The sequence below is a fragment of the Peromyscus californicus genome, unplaced genomic scaffold (genome assembly GCF_007827085.1).
Source record: "Peromyscus californicus insignis strain IS unplaced genomic scaffold, ASM782708v3 Scaffold_24__1_contigs__length_46423439, whole genome shotgun sequence".
NCBI lineage: Eukaryota > Metazoa > Chordata > Mammalia > Rodentia > Cricetidae > Peromyscus > Peromyscus californicus.
Window position 1 is genome coordinate 28,444,604 of NW_026294535.1, and position 20,243 is coordinate 28,464,846.

The window sequence follows — 20,243 nt, forward strand, 5'->3', positions numbered from 1 at the left end:
AAAAGCATTGGCTGCCAAGTCCGATAACCTGAGTTCTGAGTTTGGTCTCTGCTGGGAGGAGACTACCAACTCCTTACGTTGTCCTCTGTCACACCAGCACTATCCATCCCTATAAATTAGTACATAAATGCAAAGCAAGAGAGACTGGCCTTAGCAACTTAGTTAAAAGTAGAGAGAACCGGATGGTGGTGGCATGTGCTTTATTAATCCTAGCATTTGGAGGCAGAGGCAGGCAGATCTATGAGATCGAGGCCAGCCTTGTCTGCAGACTGAGTTCCAGGACAGTTAGGGCTATACAGAGAAACCCTGTCTCAAAAAGCAGCCCCCCCCCAAAAAAAAAGAAGGTAAAAAAGAATGTTGGAAATGGATGCAGATTAGTCAGAGAACAGAACAAAACAACAACAACAAAACCCACAAACCCACTTTAAATAATGTCACAATAAACACGATGTTTTTGTTTTGTTTTATTTTTCCTATTACATTAGGGAAAACTTCTCCCATCCCAGTGGTTATTTCTCCTAAGAATAATGATAATTAAAAAAGTCAGCACATTTTGTAAGAGTGAACATACAGAATACTTGAGTTTTCAGGAATGTCAGTATTACAGTTAGACCAAGGAAACTGGACTGAATATCAGAAAATTTTACAGGGAGGTTTGATTATATCTTAAACAAGTAATGTCCCCTTGAGCAAATTACTGGCTTTTTCATTTGTAAAGTGGGATAATATTCTTACTTTATATCAGTGGTTCTCAACCTCCCTAATGCTATGATCTTTTAATACAGTTCTTTATGTTGTGGTGACCCCCAACTGTAAAATTATTTACATTACTGCTTCATAACTGTAATTTTGCTACTGTTATGAACTGTAAATATCTGATATGCAGGATATTTGATATGCTACACCCATGAAAGGACCATTTGAACCCAAAGGGGTCATAACCCATGGCTTGAGAACCACTGCCTTACATGATGGTTGGGAGAATGCAATTATGTGTTTTCAACTGCCTACCTCAATATTTAGCGTGTGGAGAAATTCAGCAATTATAAAATTATATAAAATCTTCTCTTTGCCTCTAGATCTTTAAATACTAGTTTAGTTCATGTATCATTAATTTAAATTTAGGGCCTTGCGTATACTAGGTAAGTGCTCTATCACTGGACTGTTAGTAAACTTACTAGGCTGGTTATCCTGAGTTCTTCTGTGTACTTGATTTCCCTCGTTGACCAATGGTAACATCTTTTGAGATAGATTGTGCTGTCTTGGTCTGTGTCTGCCCCCCTCAGATTCTTTGTGGTCCAGTTTGACATTGAATTCCTGACCCTCAGTCCGGTGCTGCCATTACAGGTTCGCCACTATGCCCCACAGGTAGTCGTCTTTGAGTGACACTTAATGTTTTCTCATTGGAGTGAATCTTAATTGTATTACTGTCTCTTGTCACAGATCACAAGGAATGCTAGATTCTTCAGAACTGTAAAGTTTTTTTTTTTTTTTTTTTTTTTTTTTTTGGTTTTTCGAGACAGGGTTTCTCTGTGTAGCTTTGCGCCTTTCCTGGAACTCACTTCGTAGTCCAGGCTGGCCTCGAACTCACAGAGATCCGCCTGGCTCTGCCTCCCGAGTGCTGGGATTAAAGGCGTGCGCCACCACTGCCCGGCCAGAACTGTAAAGTTTTAACTAAGGGACATGAGTGGCAGAAATCTGGCCCTTTAGGCTTTTTTTCCTGTAAAATTAAAAAGTATGTATGTTGTTTAATTATGTGTATAAGTGTGTCCGTGTGTGGGTATGTGCACATGAGTGCAGGTGCCCATGGAGACCAGAAGAGGGCGTCCATCCCCTGGACCTGGAGTTTATAGGAGTTTGTAGGCTGTGGTGAGTCACTTGATATGGGTACCGTGAACCAAACTTGGGTCCTCTGGAAGAGCAGCTAGTGCTATTAACTGCTGAGCCATCCCTCCAGCCCCTAGACTTTGTTTTAAAAGAAATTATCTTTATCACTACATTTTTCTGTCCATTGTTTTGAAAAACAAAAGACAAGAAGTTTTCAAGTTACAATAACATTTACTAAAAAAATTCTCTATTTTTAGTGATATATCAATGTAAACCATGAAGATGTTTACTTTCTGTTTTACTCTAGAATTCAGTAGTTTTTGAGTTAATAGGCTTTTACAACACATTTCTCTTGGTGTGTGCTTGTGTAAATGAGCATGTTTGTATATACTCATGCATGCATGCCAGTGTTGTGCTTGCTGAGGAGGCTAGACTGGTTAGCCGCCAGCGAGCTTCACGTATGTCCTGAATTCTTCTTCCCCAGCCCCGGGACTGTAAAGGTTGGCCACTGTCCAGCTTTTGCCCAAGGTCTAGAGACTGAACTCGGTCCTTGTTTGCAAGCCCTTCAGCGTTCAACTCTCTCCCGAGCAGACTTTGCAGCATTTCTTAGCTAAGCTTTTTGCTCCAGTACTTATTGTTCTTTATGAATCTCAAAACTTCATTATACTTTGTGAATTCTTCATATTTTTCATGGTCTGTGGAGCACTCTGATATATGTAAATGTATATGCATATATATACTATACACTTAGCACACTTAGTTTCTAAAAGTCCTTATCCTATACTCACTTGAACCCTTGAACCCTCTTGTGTGTGTGTGTGTGTGTGTGTATACATATATATAAGATATTATAATATAATTTATATCTTTAATATATATATTGTATCACTGTTTGGGAACACACACACACATATATATGCATGTATATATACATATATATAATGGATATACTTTGATAGATAGACTTTGAGTTTCTAAATGGTAAAAAAGTTGTTTACCACAAATCTTCTCTTTTAACAAGAGCCTGAGGAAGGGGTTATGGTTTTAGATCTTGACTCTTTTCAAAAAAAAAGAAACTTTCTTATTTTAGGGTTGTTAAAAATTGATGGGCGGGGCCTGGAGAGATGGCTCAGAGGTTAAGGGCACTGGCTGCTCTTCCAGAGGTCCCGAGTTCAGTTCCCAGCACTCACATGGTGGCTCACAACCATCTGTAATATTGTGCCCTCTTCTGGTGTGCAGACATAATTCAGGCAAAATACTGTATACATAATAAATAAATAAATCTTTAAAAAAATTGATAGGCTGAAAGGGAATTATAGCTCCTGCGGGTGTCTTTGAGGAATAGTTAGTTGCTTGTGATAATAGTAGCTAATGTGTATTGACTCCTATCTATGAACTCCTAAACCTTCTTGACACATATCATGTCTAATCCTCACAAGGACCACCACCCTCCCAAACCAAGTTATTCTTTAAAAGACGCTCAGAGGTTGAGGTGTGGGTGGTGGAGCCCACCAGAAGGGTTTGAACTTGAAGTTTAACCTGACAGTGGAATCTGTCCTGCATCTAAGTGCTCACTGCATTTACTTCTAATGACTGCCACTAAAGGCACTGGGTTTTTGGTTGCCAGATGCTTTATATGAGCAGCAGTTTATAACATTCCCTAGTGTCTTGCAGAGAAACGCAGCCCCGTGTAAGTTACGAGTCTCCAATGGGAGTGCGGCCCCTCTGGGGAGAGGAGCTTGGTCTCAGCAGCATTTTGGAGCAGCAGTGATGAGCTGGAAGCTGGTGACTAGAGGGCTTGGGTCCATTGTTCAAGTGAGACTAGGGTAAGGACTCCAGAAACCAGGTGTGCTAAGTGTGTCATTTTGTGTCTTGTGGCCGTCCTACCATTTAAGATGGGTGGTTGAGATGTAAAGAAAAACAGCATTGTGCAGCATAGCGTGGCTTTATAATGGTACCACGTGGATGCTTTACAAATATTGCTAGTAGTGCCTTCTCTTCTCATCATTATTTTGGAAATACAGAAGAGCAGAACAGCATTGGCCTGGTGCCAGGCTGGGTTCGGAACTACTCACCATCTCTACACCGACCAGGGCTGGCCACAGGGGAAGAAAATGCATATTTAGGCTGAATTGATAGGTTGAAAAGGAAGCCATGTGAAGACTGTGGACACACCCTGGGAGTTAGTTTCTCATGGTTCTTACTTAGTAGGGAAGAGATGGAATTTTTTACTAGAAAGTGAAGGAAACAAATTAGCAAAGCTTGTCTTGAGGCTGCTCTTAGGAGGGAGGAGAGCTGGAGAGAGGTAGGAAGGGCAGATGCTGATTCTTGCTTACCATAGTCTTCCTCCTTGTTGTCTAGTGAATGTGGTAGAAATTGTGTGCTGTCACTGCTGGATTGAAGTGACTGTCACTGCCGCATTGAAGTGACAGAAGTGGGTGCTTTTTTTTTTTTAAACTTTCTCTTCAGTTGAAAAGCCAGGTCTGGAGACTGGTGGTGTTATGGGTAATAGACATAGGCTCAAAGGCTTTAGAGTCCCCAAATTAGCAGGTGAAGTGCTCGCAAGGGCCGCCTGCTTAGGCAGCTAGCTTATGCTTGAGGACCTTGAGAGCTTGAGAACCTGAGTTCAATTACAGGTGAATGCCTGGGGCTCACTGGCCAGCTAGCCTAGCCTAATAATCAGTAAGCCTCGGGGCTCAGATAGACTGTCTCAGAAAAACTAGGTGAACAGTGCATGAAGAATTAACACTCGAGGTTGTCCTTGGCCTCCACACACAAGTTGTCCATGTGTTATTGTACACACACCTATAACCCCCGCCCCCCAACACCTGCAAAGTAAACAAACTGGTTCCGGATGGAAGAGAGTTGTGCACTAAACAGGAACACACAACAATAGACTGTAATTTTGATTGTGGGAAGCTACTGAAAATTTGGGGTTAGGTAGCTAATGCTGTAACAGCTGTAAGCCATCGAATAGATGACATGTTTGAGGTCCTAAGAATATCTGTAAGATCGGTGGCTGAGGTGGGTGGTGCTGAAATGATGCTGTTACATCATACACATAGCATATGCCATGGACTCTATGAGAGCCAGTGGCCAGACCTGAGAGGCCTATGAAGATCCAGAGGGCAGTCCTTGAGTCTGTATTTAGATGAATCCTGACTGTCTCCATGCCCATGAACGCTTTGTCTTGTATGCAGACTTTATCACAAGATGTAGGAAGAGAAACTAAAAGCTAGAAGAGTTTCTTAAAGAATAATTTCTCATCTTGGCATACAGTATTTTAGCTGGCTAAGTTTTTGGTTGTGGGTCCTGTGCATTAGAGAGTGGGTAGCCCCATGCCTGCACCCACTAGATTCCAGGATTACTTCTCTTAATTGTAACAACTGGAAAATGTTTCAATTCATTGCTAAATGTCCCCTGGGGGAAGTGAGTTCACTTTCAGTAGAGAATCAGTGCCTTAAAGACAGAGTGAACCTGAAGGAAAAAGACATTTTAAGCTACAAAGAATCGCCCTCGTTATTTAAAGAACTTTTCCTTCTGTTTTTCTATCAAGCCCCAGTGGTCTTCCTGTCTCAGTCTTCGGGTTTCAGGCCCTTCAGCCCAGGCCACACTCCCTGGCTTTTTAGATGCTGGGGATCCAAACTGGGGTCCTCATGTTTGCTCAGCACGTGTTCTTTGCTTTTGAGCCATGTCTTCAGCTCACTTTTGTTGTTTCTGAGACAGGGGCCTGTGTAGTCCACACTTTCCTTGAATTCACTTTACAGCTGAGGATGGCTGTGGACTTTTTGTAAGAATATAATGTTAGAATCTAGCTGTTGCTCTGGTCATGGCCACATTCACAGGGCCTTTCCTTTTCACAGATACCAGTAGGTACCCTACTGAGACATTGTCGGCGAGTGTCTAGCTAAAACACTCCAAGACGCCAGGATCTTTTACCTGGGCAAATGAGTTTCATCAAAGGGGGTTTGTTTTGGTGGTGATACATCCTATATGCAACTCCCTTCCCTGCCTCTTGCCTGTGAATCACAGAGCCTGGCTATAGACTTGTGTTTTCAAACTACTCCACCCTCAAAAAGGTGGAACATGAATTTCTTCTGCATAGTTGCCGTTGCAGTCTGAATCCCAGGCCTTTCCCAGCTTGATGAAAAGCCTGTCTGCTGTGTCCTTGGTGCTGCTGTTTTCCTGCTTGCTTGTTGGGTTCTTAGAATGATCCTGCTTGTCTGTCTTCTCCTTTCATACTTGTGATTCTTGTCTGTGTTTCGGGGCTTCCTTTGGCCCCCACTCATAGCCTTTTCCTGAGGTTAATCAACAGACTTTCTTTCCCACTTAGGTTGTACCAGCGTTATCCCCTGTGGTCAGTTTGTGGTTTTGTAATCCTTCTTTTTCAGGCTTAGTTTTCCCTTGGATGCCTGGTGATGGTTGGTTGACGTAGAGTTTGCAGGGTCTGGGCATCCTTACCTTCTACCGTGTTTGAACTGTTACCTGTGTTAGGCTTTTCTTTTGAGTAGGAGTTCTGGATGGAGCCTTTGGGATCAGGGCAGTCAGTCTGTCCTCTGGCAGCTTTGTTTTAGGTTGAAAGGGAGGTAGCTAGCTGATAGGGCTGTAGGCCTTTGAGTGCCAGACCCTTTTACTTGGTGTCAAAATTCCTGCCTGATTTTCATTTTCTTTCTGGAGAAAAGACACAGGAATTAAAGAAAGCAAAAATAAAAACTATAAGCACAACAAGTAGCGTGGTTGCCACAGGTGTGAAGTGCTGGGTTTCATCCCCAGGACCACCACAACCCAAACACAAGCCACAGAAAAGGAGCCGTCAGTTCCGAGGGAACAGTGCTTAGAACCTAGAGATCTGAGAGCTTGCTTGTGATGCCTCTTTCAGTGTGGTAACTTGTAAGCTGTGGCTTATTGCTTACTTTGGAGGACTTTGTAACTGCTGATAGTGGTTTCTTCAGACTTCTCAACTGAAAGTATAGTTTTGTGATTTTAATTGAATACAGAAGATACATTCTTGCCAAAATACTTTACTTAGGGCAGATGAACTGCCCAGTGGCTAAAAGTGCCTGATGTGCAAGTCTGCCCCGGCTCTGATCTCTCCAACACAAACAGTGAAAGGAGAGAAATGACCCCTGAAAGTTGCCCTCTGACACATGCCCTGCGACACGTGTGCACCTCCCTCCCTCCCCAGCATCACGCACACAGTAGTAATAAAATGACATAAGTTTCTCATCACAAGTTTTTCTACCCATTAGGTTGATCAGAATTTCTTTTAGGAATGGACTGTGAGTATAACTGTCATCTCCAGTATTGCTGGTTTTTGGTAGTTATTCTTAATTTAAATAGTAAACGTTGTGTTGATTTTCATAGATCTTTTTTGAGTCATCATATACAAGTGTAATTAAGTATTTTGTTTACTTGCATTATAAATTAAAGATAATGAGTACTTTGGTTGTAGTAATTTATACCTAGAATTAAAACCAAGGAACATCTAGGCCAGGGTTAGGTAGGTATTCAACTACATATTTTTCTTTTATGGCCAAGTCAGAAAGCCATTCTAAATCTTTATCAAGTCTGAAGAAGTTGTTTTTGGAGTAGAATATTAGTGATAAAATTACAAAGACTATTTTGAATTAAGATTAGATCTTGCATTTCAAGATTTGATTATTAATAGATTTTCAACTTAAGTATGGGTATGAATTTTTACTTGTGGGAAACTGGGTAACTAATTAAGTTTATTATAACTGTTTGCCATACTTAATGAATGAGAAACACATTTATTTTTTCTAGTTCAAGTCAAAACAAGGTTAATATTTTTCTTAGAAAAAAAACTTTGAAGAAAATAAAAAAAATATGTAGAGCCAGGTGAATTTTGACTTTCACTTAAAATATGTATCTTTTAAAACATTTAAACATTTACTATATAGAAAAAAATGATTAATTTGTGGTTTATAGCACATAATTGTGAGCACAGTCCTTAAGAAGACTTGAGTTACTCTTGGAAACCTCTGTGATAGGCCAGAGGAACCTAGCATTTCAACACTGATTCAGAAAACAGACACACTGTGAAAATAAGAGTCCTGCCAGAAGGGTGTCACCGTTCTAAGTAAATGTGTGCCCTTGACAACCACTTGGCTGCTCTGGGTCTTTGTAAGGAAGAGCACTGGGGACAGATGGCCTTGGGGGGTCTTTTGAGGAAGATGTTAGAGGTTAGAATCCATATCAGGAAATGTGCTAAACTACGTAATCTTTAAAACAATTCTGGAATCAATGTTACTGCCATTTTACAAATGGAATTCAATTTCTATAGACCATGTTTAAGTGCAACATTTGGTCATGAGCTGCTAAGGGGCCAAGTGAGAAGTTGAACCTTGACCTGTTTTGTGCTGTGACCACATTTTTTTTTTTTTTTAGTGTGCCACACTACTTTTCTGAACCACGTTTGTACATTAGACCATCAAATTTTATTCCTACAATTTGTTCCATTTCATAATCTGTAGTTTGTAATGAGGTTGTCTTGTGTTACAGCAGGAAAACTAGAAGTCACCTGTTAGACCTGTCTCTGACTTGTGCCCAAAGTACAAATGTGACCAACTTTTAAATAGATAAACCAGAGCTTATATACAGGAGGTGATTAGTGACACAGGACCTCATGGAGCCCAGGCTGGCCTCGAACTTGCCAGTAACCAAACCTGACCATTGATTCCCAAGAATGGGATTGCAGACTTATGCCACCATGCCCAGCTCTTTATACTTTCTCGTAGTGCTTTTGACCTCATTTTTACATATATTCTGTGTGGTAAATTAGATCTTTTTTTTTTTTTTTTTTTTGGTTTTTCAAGACAGGGTTTCTCTGTGTAGCTTTGCGCCTTTCCTGGAACTCAGTTTGGAGACCAGGCTGGCCTCGAACTCACAGAGATCCGCCTGGCTCTGCCTCCCGAGTGCTGGGATTAAAGGTGTGCGCCACACCGCCCGACTAAATTGCATCTTTTGAGAATAAGGTCAATGTTTGGAAAAAAGAAGAACTCATTCAGAACCAAACCATCTGCACTTAGGAAATAAAATGAGAATTGTCAGTTTTAGTTAAACACAAGCAGGACTAGAGGAAGAACACGTATTCTGGTGTCTCTTATAAGGTGATGAGAAGAGTCGTTTTAAAATTGCTTTGTGCACTGGCAGCTTGAATAGTCTCTAAAGAGGAATAGTCTGGCTGGGCATGGTGGTTCCTGCCTATTCTGGAGGCAGAGAGAGGGGTGTCAGGAGTTTGAGGCCAGCCTGGTTACATAAAACCCTGTCTCAGAAAACAAAACAACTAAATGTAGCTCCTTTGAATGGAGGTGACTTTTTGTTTTGTCTTGTCTTATTTTGTGAGCAGGGTCCCGTGTACTCCAGACTGTTCTCAAACCTTGACCGCCTGGTTCTCCTGTCTCCAGTTCCGAGGGGCTGAGATTACAGATTCTAGGCCTGTGTTCCCATGCCTTGCTTGAGGTAACCTCTGTAGGGATGTAAATTCTGCCGCGTTAGTTAAAATGTGCCCTGAGATTATTTCTGTTAGTTCTGTTTCCTATTTAGGTTGATGCTGTGCTGATCTGGCACCGTGCTTTAGAGAAATAAGTTGGTGAATGAATCCTTTCCATTTTAAAGATTGTCAGATTTTGTAGAACAGTTTGCAGAAGTTTGCATGATAATTATTGGTTAAATATAACTAGTGTTACATAATTTGTGATTGTCTGTGGCTTAGTACGAATCCGAGCAGCTATCCCATCTGAGTGTCTTACATCTAAATTTCATTTTCTCTTAAGAACTTTAGATAATGGAGGTTGGGGATGGAGCTGGTGGGGTGCTTGGCTAGCATTCAGTCCTCGGCACTGTATAAAGCAGGCCTGGTGCATATGCCTGCCTGCACTCTGGAGGTGGGGGGGAGGGGGGAGAAGATGAGAAGTCCAGAGTCATCTGTGGCGGCATAGCACGTTGGAGGTTATCTTCAGCTACCTGAAACCCTGTTTCAAAAACTAGACAACAACCCCCTTTAGGTTTATAGATTACATTATCCCTAACTGCATAGCATTTGGATATCAGTGTACTAAGTTCAGCTAATAATAATAAACAGATAGGAATGTGGAGGAATTTGTGATATTAATCTATCTTGTGAAGGTGTTTGTTTTCCCTTTAAAGCTTCCAGATGGTTGAGTTTAATGGTGTATCCTCAGTTCTAAGAATTAAAAGATAAGAAAAATATCTCTAGTGTTTTTCTAGCTTTGTTTTATAAATTTATTTTGTTAGTTTTTGAGACAAGGATTGTTTCTGTAACTCAGGATGGAGTCCTCTGGCAGAGGCAGGCACTGACATACTGCAGTCCTCCTTCCTCAGCCTCCTGATGGCTGGGATTATAAGCATACACCCACCATGCCTGGCTTTCTATTACTTTTTCAGTAATAAGTTTCCTTTTGTGGTTCAAAATAAGTCACCATTACAAGAGCACAAATCAGTTTGAGTGCAAATCACCTTCCAGGAGCCGACAGCTGAGTAGGAGCTAGGTGGATATGTGCTTGGGCCTCCTTGAGCTTGTGTGTGTGCAGGAGGGAAGGGACGCCGGGGTAAACTACTAATTCTCCAACTGAAACTCACTTTGTGGGAATCCCTAATAGGAGGGAGTACAGGATGCTATAAGGATTTGCTGACCTAGCAGGTGAGGGCATCGAAAGAAGTTGACATGAGCTGAAGGAAAAAGGAATATTTCTGTCAGGGCATCTTGTTTAATGACTCAGAAAAAGCAAGGGAACTCAGCCTTTGCTAGGAACTGAAAGAATTCACTGTACCTAGGGGAAAATGTGTGAAAAAGAGAATACTACGGAGGGAATTGGATCATCTGAGGCATGAGAGCATCTAAGAGTTAGAGTTCTGTCTGCCTCCTGCCTCCTCACTCCTGAGCTCCAGGGCAGGATAGCATGTTGCCCAATAGGCCAGGCTGGTCTCAAACTGTGCGTGCAGCCAAGGGTAACTGTGACTTTATCTCTCTTTTTGGTGTCAGGGTGTAGCCTTGGCTCATCTAGAACTTGGTATGTCGACCAGCTTGCCCTAGAAGTCACAGAGATCAATCTGCTGCCTCTGCCTCCAAAGTGCAGCATTTAAAGGTGATATAGTGTGTCCCCCAATATATTGTGCACCCTAATAAACTTATCTGGGGTCAGAGAACAGAACAGCCGCTATATAGACATATAGGCCAGAAAATGGTGGCACACACGCCTTTAATCCTAGCATTCAAGAGGCAGAGATCTGTCCAGATCTCTGTGAGTTCAAAGCCACACTGGAAACAGCCAGGCATGGTGACTGATGCCTTTAATCCCAGGAAGTGATGGCAGGAAGCAGAAAGGTATATAAGGTGTGAAAACCAGAAACTAGAGCTGGTTAAGCTTTTAGGCTTTGGAGCAGCACAGTTCAGCTGAGAGGCTTCCAGTCTGAGGAAACAGGATCAGCTGAGGAATTGGCAAGGTGAGGTGGCTGTGGCTTGTTCTTCTCTGATCTTCCAGTGTTCACCCCAGTACCTGGCTTCAGGTTTGATTTTATTAATAAGACCTGTTAATATTCGTGCTACTTGTACCCCATCCCTGGCCACCTTGAACTCTTGATACTCTTGTCCCTGACTCCTAAGTGCTGGCATTACAAATCTGTATTACCACACCCAACTTAAGAGTTGTGATTTCTGTGTTAAGGGTTCACAAGCCCATAGTCTTGTTCTACCTGTAAACTGCCTCAGTATGGAGCTGCTGTGTTGCTAGCGTACCCTTTATGGCAGTCCATGCTGGCAGACCCTTGGCTGTTTCTGGAAGAGCATCTGTCCAGGGACCCAGTGTGTCCTGTAGCTTGCTGTGCCTGGAGGAGCACAACGTGCCCTGCGCTTCATGCTCCAGTGTGAACGGCCAGAGATGCACACGTGGAAGATGCTGGCACACTGATGCTGGAGGTGCATGAGGAGCAGTGCTGTGAGGGGAAGTCTTCCCCCCGGCCATGAACTACCTGGATTGCTACCTGCCCTGCATCCTGCCATAAAGTCAGTCACAGCTCGCTGGTACGGTTTGCCTGTTGCTGTCCTCCAGGCTGCCCAAAGCCCCTCACCACTCCAGGAGCTGGGGGTTCAGCCACACCAGCATTCCCACAGACATGACAACCATCCAACAGTAGACCTGGCTGGGGTCCCTCCAGTGGTCACCAAGTAGAGGAGGGGCCACTGCCACCTGCTCCCTGCCTTTAGGAAGAATCTATATCACATCTGAAGCCTGGGTGGGGTTCCTCTCTCCCTCATAAACCCCAAGAGGTCCTGCTTGTCCCCACAGTGTGCACTGTGGGTCTGGTTAGCCATCTGGGTGTCTTTATGGCCAGTCAAGTACCGCTCCCCTCATCTGATCAGCGTGGCTCTTCATCTCTAGCTGGGGCTAGGTCACCTTGGTCAGACAAACTGAAATAGGTAAAATCCATACACTAGCATTCCTTTTTGAATCTCCCTCTGTTTAGAACTCTCATTTTCTCAGTGCCAGAATGCTCCAGTGCCTTCCAAAGGCCCCCCCCCCCCCCCCCCCCCCGAGATAGGGTTTCTCTGTGTAGCTTTGCGCCTTTCCTGGAACTCACTCTGTAGTCCAGGCTGGCCTCGAACTCACAGAGATCCGCCTGGCTCTGCCTCCCGAGTGCTGGGATTAAAGGCGTGCGCCACCACCGCCCGGCACCAAAGGCCCTTTCTAAGGTTACCATTTATATCAGGGTCCTCCAGGTTTCTTGATAGACCTGTGTGAGGGGAGCCAACGTAGATGGCTCCTTTAGCATATCTTAAGGTCCTGTGAAACCCCTGCTCTCGGAGGGCGGACGGAGAGAACCAACTCTTGCAGGCTGTCCTTGGACCTTCCACATTTGTGCTCCCTTCCACTAGAGATAATAAATAGACAGAGTTTAAAGGAAGAAAATAAAAAAAACAAGAGGGGTGGGGTGGGCTGAGAGTGTGGTGAAATGGGAAAGCACTTGCTTCAGTTAACATGGGCAAGGCCTTGGGCTTGATCCCCAGCACAGAGTCAGAAACTTGAGGGTGTTTCTGATTCATCTTAAAAGATTTTGAACCTGGGGCCAGCAGTTAAAAGTGGTCTGTGTTCTTCTAGAGGAACTGAGTATAATTTCTAGCACCCACGTCAGGAGCTTCCAACTGCCAGCAACTTCAGCTCCAGGTGATCCAATACCCCTTTCTGGCCTTTCGGCACCTGCGCGCGCGCGCGCGCACACACACACACACACACACACACACACACACACACACTTAAAAATCTTTTTTTTTTTTTTTTTAGGTTTTTCGAGACAGGGTTTCTCTGTGCAGCTTTGCGCCTTTCCTGGATCTCGCTCTCTAGACCAGGCTGGCCTCGAACTCACAAAGATCTGCCTGCCTCTGCCTCCCAAGTGCTGGGATTAAAGGCGTGCGCCACCACGGCCCGGCTTAAAAATCTTTTAAAGAATGATTTTGAATCGTTGCTGGAGGCCTTTTGATGTATGGTTTTTGAATATAAGTGTAGGCTGGTGATAAGGAGAGAAAATACCTGCATGAAGCAATAGTTTAAAAGAGAGTAACGATGAAGAGCCAAGGCTCTCACACTCTTGTAGTCCTAGCCCCTGAAGGCTGAGGCCAGCATTTTGACGATTCCAGGCCAGCCTCTGGGCTACAGGGTGAACTCCAGTTTAGAGGATCAAGAACGTCTCTAGAGAATGGAGAGGCAAAGTGAGCATTAGATTTTGTGAGAAATGAGCTTTGTGTGAATAGTAGAAAAGTTAGAAGGATGGGTACTACTTTTCCATACGTTAGAAGGGAATTGGAAGAAAACGTAATTTTCTTACTTAAGGCATCTCTAACTCTTTAAACTGTGAAAGGTAAGTACTTTGAAGACACCCCACTGTAAGAGTCTATCGACAACTGCTGTGCTTTGAGTGTAGTTTGTTGCCTCCAAAATGCATGGTGAAATGTGATCATGAATGTAAGACAGATGATGGAACCTTTAAGAGAGTATTTGAGTTAATGAATATCGTTCCTATGGAATCAGATTAATTCTCCTGAGTGGTTGGTTACAGAATCAGGCTGCCCTTGCCACTTTCCCTGGGCATCCATCCCCACCTGCCCTTTCCACCATGTGCTGATGTAGCTTTCTGCTTTCACCACACGTGGGTACCTGATTGTGGACTTGCCAGGAACTTTCTTTTAATTACTCAGTTCCAGAATTTTGTTATGGAATCAGAAAATAGACTCAGACGGCGGTTCTCAACCTTCCTAACGCTGTGACCCTTTAATACAGTTCCTCAGGTGGTGGGGACCCCCCCCCCATAAAAGTATTTCATTGCTACTTCAGAACTGTAATTTTGCTACCGTTATGAATCATAATGTAAATATCTGTGTTTTCTGATGGTCTTAGGTAACCCCTGTGAAAGGGTCCTTCGACCCCCAAAGGGGTCTTGACCCACAGGTTGAGAACTGCTGGTCTAAGAGAGTAAGTGTGTGATAATCTCTTACTGTTGTGCCTACTAATTCTAAAACCCATAATTGACTCCTAGAAGTGAGCTCGTTCATCATTGTCTTCACCAGCCTTCAAGGTATGGCATACCATAATAATATTTAAACGCACAGAGGAGATTCAGGTAGGGATGTGTGGCCTGCCCAAAATACTCTTAAACATGAGTAAAGCCAGCCTGGAGAGATGGCACAGCGGTTGAGAGCACTGGCTGTTCTTCCAGAGGTCCTGAGTTCAATTCCCAGCAACCACATGGTGGCTCACAACCATCTGTAATGAGATCTGGCGCCCTCTTCTGGCCTGCAGGGATACATGCAGGCAGAATACTGTATAGGTAATAAATAAATCTTTAAAAAAAAAAACGAAACAAACAACAACAACAAAACATGAATAATTGGTGTCTATTTAAAAAAATAATGTTTAGATTACAAAATATATTTAAATCTATTTTATAATTCAAACCTTTCTTTCATTAATCTAACTTGTTAGAATAATTCTAATAAAGGTTATTCTCTCTCTCTCTCTCTCTCTCTTTTTTTTTTTTTTTTTGTTTTGTTTTGTTTTTGGAGACAGGTTTCTCTGTGTATACCTGCTGCCCTGGAACTCGATTTGTAGACCAGGCTGGCCTCGAACTCACAGGGATCTGCCTGCCTCTGCCTCCCGAGTGCTGGACTCCTGCATGTGTAGATGTGGATTGCAGGCACGGACCACACCTTACTGAGGTTGTGATAGTTGAAAGGGAAAGCCACTTTTAAAAATTATTTTATTTTGTTTTTGAGACTGTCTCACTCTGTATCTCAGGCTAGCCTTGAACTAAAACAATTTTCCTGCCTCAGCCCCCTAATGTTACTACACGCAGCTGGGAAGACCACATTTAATGTGCAGACCAGTTAAGGTCATTTCAGGGTCAATGATGGTTATAAAGTAATACCCTGAAGTGGTGAGAGGGTGAGCTTGTGTGTTTGGTAAAGAGGAGGGAGGGAGGGAGGGAGGGCTGAAGAGAATATGAACTTAAACTATCTTCTGACTTTACCCCAAAATTTTAGTTTTACCCCCCACTCTCCCTCTCCCCCTCCCCTCTCCCTCCCCTCCCCCTCCCTCTCTTTTTAAAACAGTATCTCTTTGAAAACCGGTACAGGATCTGCTGGCCTCTGCCTCTTCCTCTGCCTCCTGAGTGCTGGGATTAACGGTATGCAGCAGCACGACCAGCAGGTTTCCTTCAAGGGAAAAGATTCGGTTCTATCCTAGCACCACTCAGGGGAACATCCAGTAGCTTTGGAGACTCTGGTTCTTTGACCACAGACTCTTCATTGTCTGAAAGAGTCGGAAGAGTCCCAGTTGGTCTTGCCTCCTGCGCTCTCTCTCTGAGAACACAGCAAATGCATATACATGTTTGTATGTGGGATGTTTTAGACCAGAGCCAGAGCTGTGTTATAATGCTAGTTTTCAGTTTTCCACCAATCACTTTTAATTCTTAGTAAGTCCTCGTACTGATTTTTGTCATAAAACATTAGCTCAATACTGAAGAGACTAAGGCCTGGCCTCCTGCCCTATGGTTTAGGCAGATGCCATAGTCACTCTGTGCTTGGTTTCTTCATCTGTAAAATAAATGGTGTTGAAGGGTTGATTTGAAGTTTCCTAATTGCTCTAAAATGCTATTGAGGAACGCTAGGGCTTTAAAGAGCAGGCTTTGCATTATATATAGAAAGTGATTATCTCAATCCAGCTGTGAACACTTACAGGGATAAACTCTTGGCAAGTTAAAAATGATGGTGCAGAGGAGAAGGGGGCAGAGTGGATGTCAGAAACGAGATGAACAGGATTCAAAAAGACGACTTCTTTTCTAGTGTACCCAGTAGGTGGATCTGCTACTTTTAATGTAACAATGACCTAAAATGGAAAAAAGTAGCTTCATTAAAACCTATGGTGGTGTGTGTGTGTGTGCGTGTGTGTGTGCGTGTGTGTGTGTGTGTGTGTGTGTGTGTGTGTGTGTGTGTGTGTGTGTGTGAGAGAGAGAGAGAGAGAGAGAGAGAGAGAGAGAGAGAGAGACACTAGGGGGGTCGCGTTATTTTGGATAGTCTAGGCTGGCCTTGAACTCCTTGAACTCCTAATCCCCCTGCTTCTACCTCCCAGATGCTGGGATTATAGCCATGCACTACTATACTAACCTTGAATATATTTTTGATTGAAAATTGAAGTCATGCTTTTGGGGAGGTGTTGGGAATATGATTGTATCACTGACTGCTCTTGGAAGGTCAGACTAGTTCGATCTCCGATCTGCTCAACTTTTTTTTTCTTGAGAATTATGTCATCTTCTCACAGTGAGTGCCTTGGGAAAGTAGGGTACAAGTCCAGGCATAGGAACCACTGATGGAAAGAAAGCCAGGAGTGTGCTTTCCAGTCTTTTTTTTCTGCCTTAACATTGTTTTGCAAGCTTGCCTGGGAAAGCAGTCTTAGCTTTAAGAATTGCTGGGTGAAGGTGTCGTTTTTGAATTACCATTGCTAGTTTATTGTTATTGATTATTGATTATGGTTAGTAAACATAACTTTGGGGCTGCGGGCCGGGGCACATACCTATAATCTTAGCACTTGGGAGCATTATGGCGACAGGAGGGTCAGGATGTAAGGTCATGCTTGGCCGTGTGGGGATTTTGAAGTCAGCCTGGACTACATAAGACTATCTCAAACACCAAAACAAACAAAAGGTTGGTTTGGGTTTCTTGCCTTTTTATTGTAAATTATTGATTTTACTTCCCTTCAGTTTTTCATCTTTGAATGCTCTTACGATTTTGTCTCTGTTTTCAGTTTTTCTTGTACATTTCTTTTTCTCATGTGTATGCGTGTGCACATTAGTGCACATGCTAAGGTCAGAGGATACCTTGCAGGAGTGGTTTTCTCCTATCATGTGGGGCCTGGCCGGGGCTGACAACAAATGCCTTCATCCACTGAGTCTTCTCCCTGGCCCAGCCTGGCTAGCTTTCATCTTTCTTGTGCGTGTGCTCCGTGCCCCCTCACGTGCTCTGTTCCGTTCTTTCTTCTCTCTGGTGTTTGTTTTGGTGGTGGAGGTAGAACCCCACCAACCACGAATTAAGAAAATGCCCTTTTCATGTGTTCGTTCCCATCTTCTGGAGGCGTTTCTAATGGAGGCTTCCTCCTCTCCGGTGACCGTAGCTTGTTCGAGGTGACAGGAGGCCAGCACGGAGCCTACCTTCCTCCTTTACCTCGTCTCTGGTGACGGTCGCTTGTTCAAGGTGACAGGAAGCCAGCACGGAGCCTACCTTGCACCTTTACCTTGTCTCTGGTGACGGTCGCTTGTTCAAGGTGACAGGAAGCCAGCACGGAACCTACCTTGCACCTTTGCCCTCTCCGGTGACCGTAGCTTGTTCAAGGTGACAGGAGGCCAGCACGGAGCCTACCTCGCAGCTTTGCTTCCTGTGGCAGCTCTGCTGCCCCTGCTCTGTGGAAAGGTCAGCGTTATTGATCTTTAAAGTTAATGCTCGTTGTGTGTCTCATTTTCTCAGCACACAGTTCTCTTATGCGGAGAATGAAATGGTTCAGATTTTTAACGAGGTATTGTAGCTGTCCTTTTGAAGAACTAAGACTTTAAAAAGGACACTTTTAGAAAAGAATTACTATTATATGTATGGAATCCTAATGAAAATCTGCTAGTTCATGAGTATTGTAAGAAGAACAATTCTGTATTCTTTCGTCAGTTCTACATTTGAACATGTCCATGACTGAGAAGTAATCATTAAAATATATTAATACAAAAGTACTTCAAAATTAAAGTTTTTTTGCATTATTTTACTCACACTATAATTCCAGCTCTTGGGTCATTGAGGCAGGTGAATCTCTGAGAAATCCAGGTCAGCTTGGGCTACATGATGAGTTTAAAGTCAGTGTGGGATATGTAGCAATACTGTCTCAAATCTACACACACACACACACACACACACAGACCCCAAACAAAAAAACTCCAAAACAAAAACAAAAAACTCTGCTCCAAAACCATAAAATCCCTTGGGTTTCTGAAATACAGCTTTGATGTGGTGAGATCATTGCTTTATTTAGTTTTTAATTCTTATTTATGTGTAAACAGGGTATCCTGTAGCTTAGACTTTTCTTGAGTTTTCTATGTAAGAAAAGGAGTTTGTGGCCTTAAACTCCTGATCCTTCTGCCTCATTGCTGGGATTTCAGGCACGTGCCACCATGCCTGAACAGTTTTCTGGGGAGAGTTTTTTCATGTTGATTTCCAAATGAACTGAATGGAGATTATGAAAAATGTAAGGGCTTTCAAAAATTCTGAAGCACATGGTAATGGATGCACAGCAGGTCCATATGCTGTGTATCTATAATTACAGTTGATCATTATTTTTGCTCTAGAGAAGGCTATGGCTGACATCCAAGAGCGTGAAACTGGTGAATATGGACATTCACATTGTTTTTTTAAACAGGAAGAGCTCTCTCCCAGTTGAATATCCTGCTCTCCTACATAATGTAGCATCCCCTAGAAGAAGAAGTTACAATTCTGGATCTTCCTGTGAAATTTACATGGGTATTTGCATCAGATGAAGACACTGACTTCTTCCTCCCATACATGGACTTGGTGCCATAGGCACACTCATTTTGCCGTCTCTCCACGCCGCCGCCACTGATGGCTCCTTTCCGCCTCCGCGCTTCTGCACAGCACCAGCCCCCCCGCCTGTGGTGCACCCCCTCCCTTCAGTCCATTTCCTTCTCCCTTCAAAACTACCATCCCAGATCCTTTCCTCCGGGAAGCCGCTCATCACCTCCTCCATGTAACTCTTACTGTAGTCTCGGCCTCACCCGAGTACAGACACAGGATTCAAGTCCGTGCGCTGCGTAGCCGTGACTTGCTGGCCGTCAGGCAGATCAACTGCCCCGTCTGATTTCCACAGCCCTTCTGTGCCTTGCTTCCACTTCCCAGAGGACAACAGAGCACATGCTCTTTCTCCTTACTACAGGCTTTCCTTCAGGCATCTTCTTAGGTTCAGCTGTGCTAAAATTTGAGCATTTCCCCTCAGTGTAAAGTGTGAGTGTGAGTGTGGGTGTAGACAGGACCTCATTATGTTGCCCAGGTTGCCTGAAGTCACTAGTAACACAGGCTGCAAGCTGGCCTCAAAGTCACCGTGATCGCCCTGTCTCTGCCTTTGGAGTGCTGGAATTAAACGTGTGTGCAGGATGCCCGGCAGCATTGTTTGTGATAGTATAATCTTGCTTTTCTCTCTTTCTGTAATAATTCTCATATGTTAAAATACCACTGAAAACCCCAGACTACTTTGTTCAGATATGGTGTGCATGAAATTTAAAAACGTACCCATTTTAAACGACAGTTTGTGTTTTGTGGTTGTATACACCCGTGACACCAACACCACAATTTAGACAGTTCTTCCAATAGCCCTTTAAAATCTCCCATGCCTCCTTCCTTGATTCTCTTCTTTCCCACTCTTCCCCAGGTAACAGCTGCCCTGGGTTCTGTTCTCAATTCATACCGTTAGAGTTGGAGGATATACTCTAGTCTGGCTTCATTTGTTCAGCAGAAGTTTGAGACTGTTCCTTGTTACGGCTGGGGACTGTTTCACTGAAATGTGACTGTGCCGCACTTCATTTATCTTCTCACCAGGTAATAGGCATTTGGCTTAGTTTGTGTTTCTGGCTATTATAAATGAAGCTGTTATAGAAGGAAATCCGTGTTACAGGTCTTTGGCTGGCTACTTGTCCATCTCTCTTGGGCCTACAGTGTAGGAGTGTTTTATTTGGTTCTTGCTCATCCTCAGTTCTTGCACTGTCATTTAAGAATATTTTAGCTGTCCTTGTCACCCTTCAGGAGTGTGTCATTGTGCCTTTCTTTCTGTGCATTTCTTTGG

General features: G+C 43.4%; 1 protein-coding gene across 7 annotated transcripts in view; it reads left to right on the forward strand.

Annotated features, from left to right (window-relative positions):
- The window catches only part of Osbpl8 (oxysterol binding protein like 8), a 151,609-nt gene that overhangs the window by 4,097 nt on the left and 127,269 nt on the right, over positions 1-20,243 (forward strand). Inside the window, exon 2 of one of the 7 annotated variants that reach the window (XM_052753322.1) lies at positions 19,833-19,999. The exons of the other annotated variants lie outside the window; for them this stretch is intronic. The gene's annotated coding sequence lies outside the window, so the exon portion shown is untranslated. The remainder of the gene's footprint in view (positions 1-19,832; positions 20,000-20,243) is intronic. 7 annotated transcript variants of the gene reach the window in all.